The sequence below is a fragment of the Eschrichtius robustus genome, chromosome 13, assembly GCF_028021215.1.
Source record: "Eschrichtius robustus isolate mEscRob2 chromosome 13, mEscRob2.pri, whole genome shotgun sequence".
Classification (NCBI taxonomy): Eukaryota; Metazoa; Chordata; class Mammalia; order Artiodactyla; family Eschrichtiidae; genus Eschrichtius; species Eschrichtius robustus.
Window position 1 is genome coordinate 20,612,241 of NC_090836.1, and position 15,152 is coordinate 20,627,392.

Here is a 15,152-nt window from a genome sequence, read left to right on the forward strand (position 1 = left end):
GAGACAAGAAAAAGAAGGAAGAGAAGAAAAGAATAGAAGAGAAGGAGGAAGGAAGGGAGATGCTGAAAAAATAAGAAGGGATAGAGACAGAATCCTTTTGTCCACGCCCTTTGGTGAAGTTAGAGGTTTGCTTTAAGACAAAATTGCCTCTTTCAGTGGTCAATGATATTTTATTTCTATGTAACTTCCTTCTCAAATAGGTTAATTACAGAGGCAATTAGTCTAGCACACACATGATGTCACTATTCCCTTATATAAACAGAACTGGCACACATGTTTCAGGCAGAGAAAAATATCTGTAAAGACTGAATTTCAAAATGTAATAGAATTCTGTGCTGCTATTTTGCCCAATTTGGGTTAAATTTCACTGTTGTCATCATCCTTATTTATTGAACAGCCTTTATGTTTTATTCTTATCATGGAAGTTCTCTATGTAGTTAGGAAGGTCTGCTCAAATCATAATGAAAAAATCCAAAATGAAGAGGTATCGTGACATAAGGCAACTGAACAGGAATGAGTAAGGCCTTATTAGCAAGGCAAATAGATAGGAAAAAGGGAGCTGGAACTGAAAAAGCTAGTTCTATATTAGTTTAAACAAATGTTCTGACCTATGCAGTCTCCTAGGTTTTTTGTGCGAATACTTTATTTTACATATTCAGAATTTGGAAATTAGTGACTACTGTCTTTCTGAGAACCAAAGGGTTCATAGCATAAGAGGTTTTTAAAGCGAGCTTTTCTAAAAGCTGAATATATGTAGCACTGGGTAGCATGATCCAGTCTTGGGGACACACATGGAATTCACAGGGAAAGTTGTTAAATCACTAATAATGGCATCCATTTTAGACTGAAACTCCTAACTACTGATTATTGCTTGTATATTTATCAAAACCAAAATGATAAAGTGCTCTTCAAAAGAATAAATTGCCATATCTAGTACTAAATACATATTCATAGAGGGCACTCTGTCCTTCTTGATGGTGGCTACCCAGGATGACAGAACTGCAAGACACTGATGACACACTAACATCTACGGTTCATTAGCTCCCTGTTTACTGCGGTAACAGTGAAAGCAAGGTCTTAGGGGCAGATCCTCATATGAATCAATACATTCCTTTCTCTTCTATGGCCATAAACTATTAGACTCGTTTTGACCGGCTGTCTCAAATAAGATATGCCATTGGTAACAACAGTGTCTGACAGAGATATAGTGACCATTAGTACAAGGAAAAATACTCAGCAAATTTTATTTCCTACTAAATGATGGTCCCACTGCATTCTTTTCATGCACAAACCACTGCATATTGCTTACAAATCAACCTAGCAGACTGTGTGCTTCAGCCATGGGGTCACTCGGCCTGGGTTTGAAAACTGGCGCCACCTCTTACTAGCTGTTGAGTCACAGCAAGTTACTCAATTTCTCTCGCTCTCGATTCCCTCAGCTGAAAAATGGGTATAATAATAGTACCTACTTCACGAGGCACTTAGGAAGCTTAAATTAGATACTACATGCAAAGGCCAAGAATAAAACCTGGCAAAAGAAAGTCCTCAGTAAATGATAGTTATTATAAGAATTCTGTAACTTACAAAAATTGATGGGGCTTTTTCTGATTTTATGTGTGTGTGTATTTAAATCAGGAGGTCTTGCATTTAAGTTTAAGCTCCTGTGAGAAAAAGCAGAATTTTAAATGGTGGCTAAAATTCTACAGGATAAATGAACTTAGGTTTATAAAGCCTTCTGTCAGCAACAGAATCCTTCCATAGTCTAGTCTGGTACAGCAGTCTCTCTGGGATTTCAATCTGGGCTTACCTGAGTATATATATGGCAGCAGCAAGGTAGAAACGGCTTTCTTCCTCTACAATGAATCCAAAGCTACTGCTGATGACACAGGGATGGGCAGGGAATGAAGTGATCTCCCTTCCAGAAGGTGAACAGTGGCACTGAGAACTTCTTAAAGAACTTCTTTTGTAAAAGATCATTGGCTTTACTGCTTCTATTTGACCTTTTTGCCCTATTTCCCCAGGGAGTTTGCTAGTGGGTGGGTAGGGGTAAGTCAGCTTTGCAGCTAAGCCAGCTAGGCAAATAAGTAGTTTTGACTATAGTGGCTACAAATATAGAGATATATGCATATGTATACTCTTTCCCATGCATGTACCAGGATACCTCCAGAAAGTACGATAATTAAAAGTATATTAAGAGATTATAAAGGAACACATCAGGATGTTTCCTTCTCGGTAACAATCAAATAAATAATGTTTGTTATTACAAGTCACACACACCCACACACACACACAGTGGTTTCAAGTCTCATAATCTTTTCACTTGGTGATTGCCTGATGAGAGTTAGTCCTTTTGAGCAGGACAGGAACCTCTAGGTTTTAAAATTACTGATCTTGTATTTTCAGCCACTGTAACAGCTGATTTGGACTGACTTCACGGGTAACCAGATCAATTGTGTAGACATTAATACTTACGAGGGCATGAGGAAAGGGAATCAACTGAAACACTTAGCCTATGAAATGGACTATAAAATCACTGTCAGAATAGACATTATAAACACAATAGAACTCTTCACAGCCCAGTTCTTCTTTACACAAATTAGGGCGTAGAACAATTCAAATCAGCCTTGATGCTAGGACTGTGTGATCAGGTAAAGAGTTAATACCGGGAGTAGCAGAAAATTGCCATGAATCTGGCTGGTCAGTTATATGAGTGTTACTCTTTCCTTCTAACTCAGCATTTTAGATGACTTTGGTATTTAGCAATTACTTGGATCTAATATGACCAATTATTCAGAGATTGTTTTCAAATTCTTTAGGATCTCAGAAAGAAAATCACAGTAAGTCATCAAGGTGAAAAATGAAGGCTATTAGTATAACAGCATTATACATATAATAAAATGTCCTGATCCACCAGCAGAACCAGGTGATGTGTAAAACTCCATTCCTCACATAAATGCAAAAAAATGTAAGTAAATATTATTATTTCTATTGCACACTGAAAATAATATATCATATAAATACATTGTTACAAAAGTATATACATACACTTACAGAGCTGCTATTCTATTCTTACCTTTATCTTTACTTAATATTATTTAAATAATGAAAATTTACCTGTGAAATGGTATCTAACTATATTTTTCTGAATTGGTTCTACTAGTTCTTTTCTCCTGTTTGCTCTGCTTTTTCCCTTTTTCTCTATCATTTGTTTTCTTGACTTTACTGGGCAAAAATTAGTAAAAATTTAGGTTCATTTTTTTGCTAGATACAGTTTCACTTTCCCCTCTCACTCCTTCTTCTTTCTGCCAACACCCCTGGAAGATAGCCAGAAGCCACGATGCAGAGGTGCCAGGGTGTCCTGATCTTGTGCAGTTTGAGTGCCTCCGTGTATATCTAGGCAAGGCTTACTTACCTAAGTCACCACTTACAATATTGAGTAGAAAGTGCAGGTTGGAATAGTCAGCATTTATAAGTCAGCTGGTTACATGATACAAAAATATATAGCCAACTTCAGAATTTATAGCAATAACATTTATATATCGTGTTACTCCTAGAACAATCCAATTTATAAAGTGCCTATTGTGTATACATAAGGAACAATCATAAATCATTTACATTAAACAGTGTCAACTAGCAAAACACAACTTTCCCCCTAAATTCTGCACACTGAGATTAATGAGGGTTTTGAAAGGAAGCACACTAAAAAAAAAAAAAAAAACTCTGATTCATCCTAGGCGGATAACATATCCATATAAAGGAGCAGGTGTCTGTAGTATGATTTAGAACACCTATGGAACATCTCTGGAAAATATTAACTTTCCCTGAAGTAGACAGCCATCCATGAAGTGAGCTGAAAATGTGGCAAGAACCCAAGTCTGTCACCAACCTCAAGATTTCTTTTATTTCCTTCTCAGTAAAGAATGGAATTAAAACAAACAGAGAACACTGTAGGCCCTAACTGACCAGTCGTGTGACGTGTTTTCATCTACAGGCACTTTGAGAAAACCTGAGAAAGAGTATGTAGATTACCTGCTTTGTCTCTTTGACTCCTAGTTAACTAGGAGAAAAATCCCTATCAGTGACAAAAGCTATCAAGAGTCCTAAAGTGAAACTCAAATATGTATGTGGATTTTCTCCCTTTGTTTACCCCCTAGCTCATCCCCTTCAGACACACAGTCTTCAGAAATCTATGCTTTAGAGTCTTGGATTAAACCTATTCCTTCTCCCTACAAAGCCCCTAAAATAAATAATGTGGAATGTTTTGACTGTTCACATCTGTAAAAGTATTAATCTTATCTGAAACTTCACACCTACACAGCTGAACTGGACATCATGTAAGAAAAATACAGTTTGAATTTCTCTTAACAGTATTTTGCTTCTCTATCTTCTGTCTTTAGAAAGGATTACTGGAGTTATACTTTCTTCCTGTCTTAACTCACAGCCCTAAAAATAACCGTTGATTTGTTTCAGCCAAAATGGAAGAATAACAACATTTTTCTTATATATAAAAATGTTCATTAAAAAACTCACTTCTCCAAACTCTATTAATGACTAATATTACTATGGAGAGAAGCAACCCCCTATCTTGGTTAAAATTAAAACTGAATCTGAAAAACAGAGACAAATATATAGCAAGAAAATCTATAAACTAGTTTTCAATGAATGAACTACCTGCTGTTTCCTGTTCACAGACAATTGACACTGTGTAAAGATAGGTTGTAATCTAGAAAGCAAAACAAAACAAAAACCATACACAGAGAGAGTGATAACAGATCTATAAACTTCTCAATTGAAATAAGAACTGATGGTCAACTGAGGTTTTCAGGAGAAGGTTTTTTTTTTTTTAATTTATTTTATTTATTTATTTATTTTTGTTTGCGTTGGGTCTTTGTTGCTACACGGGGGGCTTTCTCTAGCTGGGGTGAGCGGGGGCTACTCTTCGCTGTAGTGCATGGGCCTCTCACTGCAGTGGCCTCTCTTGTTGCAGAGCACGGGCTCTAGGCGCACGGGATTCAGTAGTTGTGGCTCGTGGGCTCCAGAGCGCAGGCTCAGTAGTTGTGGCGCACGGGCCCAGCTGCTCCACAGCATGTGGGATCCTCCCGGACCAGGGCTCGAACCCGTGTCCCCTGCATTGGCAGGCGGACTCCCAATCACTGTGCCACCAGGGAAGCCCCAGGAGAAGGTTTTTAAAAAGAACATATGCTCATCTGGAAAGCCAGATACACTGTGGCCTCTGTAAAAATGTTTTGAAAACTGGGCCCCCTGCAAAACAGCTGTATTTCACTGGCATTAATTAGTAGGGGAAAATATAATGTACTTCTTCACAACTGAGAGTATTAAATTTAACAAGGAGCAGTGACAATTCACTGCAGTCATAAATAGAAGATTCTGGTTGAAAACTTATCCATTCATGAAGAAGAGTGTTAAAACTTCAAAGGGTTTTGCTTCTGTGAAGAGATGAGATGGTTAAGTTTTCTTCCCTTAACATGTTTATTCTCTTAAAATTATCTGGTGATCACGGAATTCTTTTCTATTTTTGAGTGGTATTTTGATTCACTTAAGAAGAAAAACTCTTAGTGCTTAGGGAAGCAATTTAAAATCCGAGGCTAACCCCTTTTTCTTGTCAATAAACTGAGAAATCTGTGTAAAAATAAAGCATAATTATGACTGCCATCTGGGCGGTTGCTACTTTAGTCTCCACATTCTTACAAAGTTGTTTTCTTCCCAATATTAATGAAAAATACACAATCACTATGTAGGCATTTTTAAAGTATTGGTATTTCCTATGATTGACCTACCTATATTTTCTACCAATTCTCTCTAGGTATTTCAATTAAAATAATTTTTAAGAAAATAACTGATACCTCACCAAGACATTTCAAAAAATATTGCTAAAAAGAAAAAAATCAGCCATTCATAAGGTATTTTGGGTCATTATCAAAAAAAATATCCTTTACAAATTACTTCCATAGACCTGATTAATATTTTTCAAAGGAACTGACTAAATTGAAGGGATCTGGGATACATATAAACACAGGCTCCCATAGCAATAAATTGTTGAACCAACATTGAAAAGGTTCTTTTTTTTCCCAATGGAAGTCTTCTAACATTGGCAGTATAAAGTTCTTACCTTGAATAAAAGATTTTTCCTCTTTCCCTTACACAAAATAATAGTTAAAGAAATAGCTTCAGGCTGAACTACTACATTTCCACTTTAGCTAATAAGAAAATATAACTTCTTTTTCATTCTTAATTTGATAACATCATTTAAACAACTAGTTAAGGATTGAGTATAAACAAAATGAGAATATTCTGTCTTTTTATTCAGGAAACAATGCCAGTAACAACTAATTTTCTTACATGGCTGTGGATATCAATGCTGGGTTTTCTTCGGGATTTTTTTTTTTTTTTTGGTTCCAGAAGGCATTGATTCAATGTCACTTTTAGAGCTTCTTAACCTCAAATCCATGGATTGCTATGAAATCTATAGGTTTCTGGAATTATATATAAAATGTCATGTGTATATACCCATTGTGATTTTTCCTTCAGCAAATCTTCTTCTTTGCTACCTAGCATCCGTGAACCCTCTTTCTGTTAACAGTACCCCATTTTCCTCTGGGATACAATCCTAATGCTTAGTTCATGGAAAATGATGAAGTTTACTCCTGCTCCAAGAGAGACACACAGTATTATTCTGTGATCTAATCAAAGCAAATTAGTACAAACAGACTTTGATAGGGCTTCTGGGAAAGAGATTCTCTCTTTTTCCTGTTTGACCTGAAGCTTGACAGGATATTATAGCTGAAGCAATGCCACTGCCACCATCTTGCTCCCAAATGAAGCCAGAGACTGAAGCTGCATTAGTGGAAGCCGAGAGATGGAGAAAAAAATGAGTCTTGTTTACATTATTTTAATCCAGAAGTTAGTTCTGTGCCGAGACTCTATATTTTAATAAATAACACACATACATGCACACACATTCATACCATCTTACTCCATAAATTTGCATAGCTGACTTCTTCAGCTTAACTGCTCACTGGCTTTCTCTGACCTTTCCTACCTACTATAAATTCCCCTCTCTGTATTCTTTACTTCTGTCCGTCCTATCTGTCATTAATCTCATTACGCATAGTCAAAATGATGTGCCATATGCTATTTCTTATTTTGGTACACAGGAATTTGGTCAGTTTTCCAGTCCTTTTCAGTCAAAGTTTACACAGTGCAGGATTATTTTCCAGGAGAGAGACAGGGAGAGAAAAAAAGAGACACAGAGAGAAGGAGACAGAGAGAGACAGACAGAGATATTTACAGAGACAGAGGGAGGGAGGGGAACAGATTTTAAAAACTGAAGATTCAGATAGAGAGCCATGTAGTAAGTTCCATCAACGGTGGAACAAACTGAAATTTTGATTACACACATACAAGAAAATATATTTTAGTCAAGCAAATAACTGTAGCATAGATTAGGAGGAAAGGATTTTCATGCATTTTGATCTCCGTTCCAACCAGACTTAGCTGACATAATTATGGGGCCCCTAAAAGTAACTTCTGGGGTTTAGAAGCACCTGCCACTTCCTTTGAACTGGCCCTATAAATGCCAAGAGTGAGTGTTTTAGATTAAATGAATAGATTAATAAACATCTTTGGAATATCCATTATTAAGGTTGATTTATGTTCTCTTGCCAGCAGTAATTCAAGAAAATGCCATGCTATTCAAAAAATATTGCACGTCATTCTCACCACTTTGCCAAAGTTGACACCATGTAAGTATGACAATATCTATATTCTTTTGCGGTACTAACTGTACACAAAAGCTGATAGATATTAAACCACTCTAAGTTTGCAGGGGTATCAGCACAGGAACCGCTCTTATTTATAACTCTGATAAATGACCTTTCATTTGTAAATTTATAGTGTATCCATAATTTCTTTAGGGAACCAAGAGGTTCATTCAAAAAACTGCCACAACATTTGTCTATGCAAAGATGATGGATATGGTTTATGAAATTAAATGCTTTTAAAAATTAAAATCATATTGCCAAGAAAAAGGATATGTTCTTTCCTGGTTTGCTCACATTTTTAAATGATCACAACTACACTCTCAGCAGTTATAATGCTTAATCTAGATAGCATATTAATATAAATATGTCCAAATATATTGTTGTTATGGTTGCGGAGTATCAGTATGAACTACTGGACATCAAGTTCACTTAACTTTATTTTTTTTCTAATTCTATTCCTCTGTAGTAACCTATAAAATATATAAAGTATCATTAGAATATAATATTTCTTATTTATGTTTACTACAATTACTGTATTTAATTTTTCAGGACTACTCCCAGCAAACTGCATGGTTTATTGTAACCACAGACTATTAGAAACTATAATTTAAATAAAAGTACTTAAATAAAATACGTATTTGCCAAAAATTAACATTAACTAAATAAGGAGTCTTATTTTATCCCAATATAGACTTTGCTCAATTGGAGAAGTCAAAGAAGGAGAAGATGAAAGATAACAAACTATCACTAAAGTAACCAATAAAAAGCAGAGTAGTCAATGTTCTAAGTGTGAAGAAGAAATGTACATTGTTACTATGTGTGATGTGTTCTGGTGGCTTTCCTACTCCTTCATCTGCCATCATTTACTGCCTAGGTAACACGCAAATCTCAGTGCTTTGGCTTTTTCCAGAGTAGTTTTACTTTTTTAATCTATCCTATTATTATGGAATCTGCAAAAGAGTGAACCTGACTTTAATTATTTGATTTGGTTATATGAACAACAATCTCCAAATTGCAACTTTCTTTAGCATTAGCTCCTCCAGCCCCAAAAAAATTGTTGCAAATGCTTGCAAAATTTCTATGCAAAATATTTCTTACATGTTGAGTGTTCTATATTCTGCTTAAAACAAAGATAATATTAAAAATAAAATACAATAAGCAGTTTACATACCCCAGTGGACCGCTAGCTCCTTGTGGGCAGGAACATATTTATCATCATCTTTGGGTCACCGATGGCCAGCACAGCACCTGAGATATAATGCACACTCATAAATGTGTTTGAATGAATTAAGTCAGACAGTGCTGTCTGGAATCCACTTGGAAGGTAAGAATTCAATAAAGTAACCATTCTATCTACCAACCCTCTTCCTCTATATCCTATACTATTAAAGTAGCAGTGCATATTCTTATACATTTGAATGACAACTTTATCCTGAAAACTCAATTCTCAAAAATAATCGTTTCTAAATGCTTATTACATTACATATTCTTATTGTCTTTGGTTCTGGTGGAGGCTATACAGTGCAGTGTTTGAGATCATGTACTTTGGAATCAGGCTGATACATGTTCAAATCCTGGTTCCACCACCGGCAACTTACATGGTTTTGGATAAGCCACTAATCTCTCTAAATTTCAAACTGTCTTCAAAATAAAGATAATTTTAGTAACTTTCTAATAATGTTCAAAGGATCAAAGGAAACAATGCTTTAGCGCACTGCCTGATACACAGTACGCCCTCAATAAATGATAACTACTCTTTGTATTCCTTCCTCTTTCCCTCCCTCCCCTTCTGAAGAGCTAACCTTACTCTGGCCTTTGCCTTTGGCTACTGGGAGGTAATCTCTAGGACCTCAAAATGTCATGCCTGACAGGAATGTCTTTGTTTGCCTGAGGGCTTTGGCCACAAGATAGTCTAACAATGTGATTTTATGATGGGGGCCTTGAGTCATGCAGTATCACTTCTGCCTCCAAAACTACCTGGAGACTAAAGGTATCAGCCCAACACTGACGTCCAGGAGGGGCTAGAGACTAACGGTCAGCCACGGGAGTGATATGTGATCAAGTCCCAGTAAAAACTCTGGCCACCAAAGGCTCAATGAGCTTCTCTAGTTGGCAATGCTCCGTGCATACTGTCACATGCCAATGCTGGGAAAATAACATGTTCTGACTCCACAGGGCAGGGTGATAGAAGCTCTGTGGTTGGTTCTTCTAGCCTCAGACCCAGCCTTATATAACTGCTTTCCTTGGCTGATTTTAATCAGGATCTTTTCCCTGTAATAAACTGTAACCATGAATATGATAGCTTTCACTGAGTTCTGTGAGTACTTCTAGCAAATTTTCAAACCTGAGGGCAGTTTTGGAAACCCCTCAAACACGCATTTGGTGTCAAAAGTGAGGGTGGTCTTGTGTAGAGGACTGGCTCCCTCAAATTCTGTAGTTGACTAACTGTACAGTTGGTTAAACTCTCACACCTTCCCTCTTTAAATGTGGAAGGCCCCAAAGCTTTGAAAGACATCTCACCTTATCACTCAAGTGAATGTAACAAAACTCTCACTTAACAGTGAAAATCACTTTGAATTGATGGTGCTTATGTATATACTATATGTTGTTTTATTTTCCCATGTACAAACAATAAAATCCTCCTCCAGTAATAGATTCAGAAATGTTTTGTTTTGGTTGTATGAACAGCAGTACTGTTTAGAAGTAAATGAGTCACATACAAGTAAAATTTCTAGAGATTAGTAATAGTAGATCTGTCAAGTTCAGATAGTAGAAAGTTAACTGAAGAGGCACATTGGTTTTCAAACAAAATATTAATTAAATCATATGCTTCTTCTGCATCTCCTAAATGCAGTATGCAAGAGGCTGTTTGTAACCTTGTTTAAAAACAAAAGCAAACTTTTTTTTTACAACTATCAGTTTGGTAAGCAGAATTTTAAGATGGTCCACAAATTCCCACCAACTTGTGAACATGTTCCTCAGCATAATCTCCAGAGTTGTGAATATGATGGGTTTTACCCCCATGAATAGGTTATATTATTTAACACAGTTGACTTTAAAACAGGAAGATTATCTGCCTGGGTCTAACCTCACCACATAAACTTTTTAAATCTTGGTCTAGAGGTCAAAGACTGAGGATGATGGAGATTTGAAGCATAAGAAGGATCTGACACACCACTGCGGACTTTAGGATAGAGGCGGCGGCGTGGCAAGGAGTACACACAGCCTCTAGGAGCTATGGGCAACCCCTAGCAGATAGCCCCAAGGAAACGGGACCTCAGTCCTACACACAAAGAGCTGAATTCTACCAATAAGAATAAGTTTGGAAGCAGATTTTTCCCCAGGAGTGTACAGGAGTGTACAGGCAAGAACTCAGCCTGGCCAAGCTTGATGCCAGCCTTGTGACACCTTGAGCAGACAACCTAGTCAAACCACGCTGGGCTCCTGACCTGTGAACTAATAAATGGGACTTGTATTAAGCCACTACGTTTTTGATAACTTGATATATACTTACAGAAAGCTAATACACACAGGAACTGAGGATTCTGTATGTATTTTATTGACCTCTCTTCAGTCTTTCACTCTGAAAACAATATCAGTTATGTGCCAGGTTTCACTAACCATAGAAACCCCCATTTACCAGTTACCGTTGCCAATACTGAAAAGTCATGGACCCACTCTGAACAAGAAACAGAAAAAAAGGTACTACGCCATATGCTAAAGACCGAATGTCCTCCCAAAATTCATATGGTGAAACCTAATACCCAATGTGATGATATTAGGAAGTGGGGTCTTTGGGAGGTGCTTAGTTCATGAGAGTGGAGCCCTCGTGAATGGGATTAGTCATCTTATCAAAGAGACCCCAGAGAGCTCCCTATCCCCTTCCACTAAGTGAGGTTACAGCGAAAAGACAGCCATCTAGGAAGCAGGCTCTCACCAGACACCGACTGTACTGGCGCCTTGATCATGGGCTTCCCAGCCTCCGTAAGTATGAGAAATAAATTTCTGTTGTGTTAAGCCACCCAGTTTATGGTATTTTTGTTATAGCACCCCATATGGACTAAGACAAAAATGTAATTATTGTCTCTTCAGTAGATCATTTGGAAAACTCAACTCTCTGCCTCCTATATGGAAAGTGTTGAGAAGGTAACTCTTAAATATGCTGTGAATTATCTCCAAATTTTCTTGGGCCATTTTAAGGGTAGAAGTAGGCAGTGACTGTGCCTTCTTGAGGCATATGTGGGAAACTACCATATGTTCAGTGCAGAAGACACAGAATCTCTAAGTATCTGAAGTGAGATTGGGGGTCACTTAAAAAGAATCTCTCCCAGGAGTCTTCGTAGAACATGCTACTACAATTGCTCCTTGTCTCATACCCTTTTTATTCATTTACTACAATGCTGCCATGTTTATTTTTATAAAACACAAATTTTATCATGTTGTACCTCTACTCGAAATGACCAGTTTCAATGGCCTTCAAGATAAAGTCATTAGTTCACTAATACATTCAATATTTAAGTGCCAAGTTCTATACTAGGTGATAGGGACACATTGATAAGTAAAACAGATAAGGTTCTGCTCTCTTCTGAGATTTGCCCTTTCAAAAATATCCTTCCCATCCTCATCTTGTTCAACTAGAAAACTATGATTAATCTTTAATCCCTAACTTGGGCTTCACTCCTCTGGGAAGCCCTCTTTGACCCTCTTAATCATAATGAGGCACTCCTTCTCTGTGCTCCCATAAAATACTGTACCTAATCATATAATAAAATTGATCACATTGTATTAAAATTGCATGGATTGCATGTCTGCATCCTCCATAAGCAGAATACGGGAGAAAACTCAGGAAGCATGTGCACCCCAAATTCCTAGTCAATAAGAGATTATGAATGGGTAGGTCCTCTTGGGAGAAGCTGACACTAGACCTAATCCCTCCTGTGGGGTAGAATCTACAGGATATATACACGATGGAGGGAGAGTGTTCTAAATTGACAGTAGGAACCAGGCTGGGCAGTAAGGACTAACCTGTGCTACCCCACACATCTTAGGTATGCTGTGATGATAATTCCTCCTTCCCCTTGCACCCTCTATCTCAATTATGAGTTCCTGGAGGTTCTGCCCAGAGTAGACCCTCCAGAATGCAAGGTGGGAGATCAGCTACTAGTTAGAACATAGGGGCTATTAATCAGCTTACTTAGTGAGATAACAATCTTGAATGACAGAATTTGAGAGTGAAAAGCGATTGCAAGATTTCCAAAATATTCCCGGTGAAAATGCAAAAGCAAAATGTGAATCCTAAACAGATAGAGCCAGTATGGGAACTCGCATGTATCTAGGGAGGGAGCAGGGAGAAGTCTAGGGAAAGAAGAGAGGCAGAGCTCAGAGGCAGGGGCCAGGCTCTCTCCGTATCTTGGTATTTAACCAACAAGGAGGTGGGGCAGGAGAATATCAGGTGGATAAAAGGGACCTAAGGGCTGACAGTCCTCTTTCATGGACATTACTTGTTGGGGAGAGCATGGGAGAGGTCACAGGCCTCTCAGGGAATCCCTGTTGTAATCCCTGTCTTACACCCATCTAACCTGGTGAGGGAGAAATGAAAAAACACTAGTGAAGGAAGGTGCCCAGATAGATTGAGTTAAAACTAGTTACTATACCTCACGGGTTGTGTGCATGTGCAAGGAACCTCAAAATGTCTGTACTCTGTTCCATCCTCCCCAGTCCCAACACAAACACACACACACACACACACACACACACACACACACACACGTACAACACAGAGGAAGACTGGGAAAGCCCTGAGATGGGGAAAGGAAGAGGGACCTCAAATTCAAGGCAATGGTATTCAAGGCAATGGCATTTGAGGCAATGGTAGGCCAGTAGCCGCTAAGGCTCACATCCAGGTGGGGCTAATTACATCAGCAAGGACAGAGGGCCCCACAGGTAGAGACCCTGGCCGAGGGAAGATGCCAGGAAGGATACAGAGGGCAACCCCAGGGCCAGCATGCATACATGTGACACTCCACACTACCCTGCCAGCCGCAATGATACACAAACTCCCCATAGTTGGTTTCTTTAGTGGGGACAGGGGCAGGGGAGGGCACAAAATGTGAGCAGTCATCCCTCTCAGGGTCAAGTAAGTGCAAGGTTGCCACCTGAGAGGGATACTTCCTTACATTTTACACCCAAGGTGCCCCTCTCACCCCACCCTACCCTGGACAGGGAAATAGAGAAACTAACAAACAAAAAGAGGTGATTTGATAGTAAAGACACTGAGTTATTTTGTGCTCTTTTGAGTTTACTTTTTATTATCTTTCAATCTGCACAGTAGGGTAGGGACTCAGGAGCAAGAATACATTATGGAAACAGCTGCATTTTCTTTGTATATTAGAGTAGAAGTGGATAAATTTTGACCCAATTAGATGTGTCCCCAAAATTATTCCAATATCTATCAGATTATTTTCCTATTTAAATTACTCAAATTGCTATAAAAATCTTTTTTTCTTTATACCTTTATACCTTCTCAAAGCAAATCAGATCCACTTCTTCCCATACTATTGAAAGTTACATGTTACCTCACTCAACATACAAAAGGGACCAAGAACATCAATTCTTTAAGAGTCAGTAAGGAAGATGACTACTTGTACTCCCCTGCCAGCCTCAAGCATCTTTCCTAGTGTCCTCTTGTGAAGTCTGCCCCAAAGACACATGATCTAAAATCTTAAATTGCTATAAATCTGAGATACTAGGGTAATTTGATGAATTTAAACCCTTAAGATATGTGTTGTGGGGCTTCCCTGGTGGCACAGTGGTTGAGAATCTGCCTGCCAATGCAGGGAACACGGGTTCGAGCCCTGGTCTGGGAATATCCCACATGCCACAGAGCAACTAGGCCCGTGAGCCACAACTACTGAGCCTGCGCGTCTGGAGCCTGTGCTCCGCAACAAAAGAGGCCGCGATAGCGAGAGGCCCGTGCACCGCGATGAAGAGTGGCCCCCACTTGCCACAACTAGAGAAAGCCCTCGCACAGAAACGAAGACCCAACACAGCCAAAAATAAATAAATTAATTAATTAATAGAATGTTTAAAAAAAAAAAAAAGATATGTGTTGTGGTTCCTTTTACAAATTTCAAGAATTTTCACATGTTCCATCTAATAACTCCATAGGTAGCAGCACTGTTTTTCCAACTGCAGTTTGGATCTGTAGGCTTTACCTCCACACTCTACCTGCTGGCTGAGTGTTCTGGAACAAGTCACCTGATCTTTCAGTGTACTTTATTCATCACATTAAAGGGTAGCCTACACAATTCCCAAAGTTCCACCCTGATCTAATATTTCTACCACAAATAGATGGTAACTTCTGATGGTATC

General features: G+C 38.3%; 1 protein-coding gene across 3 annotated transcripts in view; it reads right to left on the reverse strand.

Moving 5' to 3' along the window:
* SOX5 (SRY-box transcription factor 5) overlaps positions 1-15,152 on the reverse strand; it is a 997,819-nt gene that overhangs the window by 819,729 nt on the left and 162,938 nt on the right. For all 3 annotated transcript variants that reach the window (XM_068560002.1, XM_068560001.1, XM_068560003.1), the window contains exon 3: positions 8,953-9,029. The gene's annotated coding sequence lies outside the window, so the exon portion shown is untranslated. The remainder of the gene's footprint in view (positions 1-8,952; positions 9,030-15,152) is intronic.